Source organism: Amphimedon queenslandica, unplaced genomic scaffold (assembly GCF_000090795.2).
Source record: "Amphimedon queenslandica unplaced genomic scaffold, v1.1 AMPQUscaffold_10298, whole genome shotgun sequence".
NCBI classification, from domain to species: Eukaryota; Metazoa; Porifera; class Demospongiae; order Haplosclerida; family Niphatidae; genus Amphimedon; species Amphimedon queenslandica.
In genome coordinates this window covers 4,739-6,280 of record NW_003549431.1, presented here as the reverse complement: position 1 = coordinate 6,280, position 1,542 = coordinate 4,739, and positions in this window count along the sequence as shown.

Below are 1,542 nucleotides of genomic sequence, written 5' to 3'. Positions count from 1 at the left end.
TTCCGATAACAGCAATGGCTCACTAGCATCCAGCTTGATGTAGACTGTAGTCTTCATAGTGTGCTCTCCAAATGAGATGTCCACCTCAATCCTACCATCTAAGTGAAATGTCCTCCGGTCATAATTGAATGGGGTCTTATCAGCGGGCTTATAGTCCTTCTTCCTTAGTTTGCAGACGGTAGCTACCTTCTTGAAGGAATCAGCATCCATAATAGTGATATCTGCAGCAGTGTCAATAATACCCTGCAGTGGTACCCCTCCTACTGCCACCTTGACTCTCCTTGGTGCACTACCTCGGTCTTCTATTCTTACTTCATTGACACCTCCAGAGTCAGAGTCGGAATCTGACAATAGATAAGTTAAGGGATCCTCAGGTATACTTCCCTGGGTCTCAGTTCCAACCATATTGGCTCTAGCATTACGATGATTGCCAGGACTCTCCTTCCGAGGTTTAGGACAATTGACCGACACGTGTCCCATTAGCCCACAGTTCCAACACTTCCTTGATTCTTTCCTTGACACTTGATCATTAGTTGGCACCTGACCACCACCTGCTCTGTTTGCCATCCCACCAGACGTCTGTCTATCCCTGTCTGGAGCATTGTCACCTCTAGGTGATGACCTCTTACTGCTCATTCTTGTCTGGCTGGTTGTCTGATACTGTCTCCTCTTACGTAATTCAGCCACCCTCTTTTCCTCGTTCTTGGCAGCTATACATAATGTTTTGTAATCTAATGCACCCGACACAGATGGGGCTTTCATCAACTCATAACATAACCCTTCCTGTAACTGGGCGTACAATAAAGCATCGCGGGTGTCTGGCAATAACACATCATTACCATATGCTTTACGAAACGTCTTCTCTAGTCTACATATAAAATCGCTGACCTTCTCTCTCTCTTCTTGGGCGATATGTCGGAAATCCTGAGCAGCCAACACCTTACTCCCTGGATCAAGTCTAGTTGCCAGAACTTTAATACTCCTCTGATAGCTAGCCTTTTCCTCTGATGACATCAGATTCCACTCTTGTCTAGCTCTCCCAGTAAAATGACCAGCTAACTGTATCAACCTTTCTTCCTCGCTCCAACCATTCCATTCTGCTGCCCGTGTCAGAGAAGGCAACCAATCTTCCAATGTAGTCTCACTGTCCTCTCCAGAGAACAACTCTACAGGTGGAGCTCTGCCTCTTCTAGTCAGTGGTAAGTGACCTTCTCCTCTAGTCGACGTCTCCAGATCTCTTTCTGAAGATAGACGACCGCCACCCACCAGGCTTGGTCTAGAGTAATTAATCAATTATCGGACTAATCAAACTTCGGACAGTTATATTTTGAAAACTAAACATGATTTTCCAGTGATTTTTGCACTAGATATAGATCATCACAATATCTGTTTGCATGGCAAAAATCAAAGCATGACCTTCTTTCTTTGTAAAGATATAATTTTCTAAACACACTTCGTAGATTCACACAATAATCGGCCGTGTTAACTCAATTTTCGTCACTTAGCCACAACGAAGCAAGCTTTGTTCTAGTCTCGTGCCCC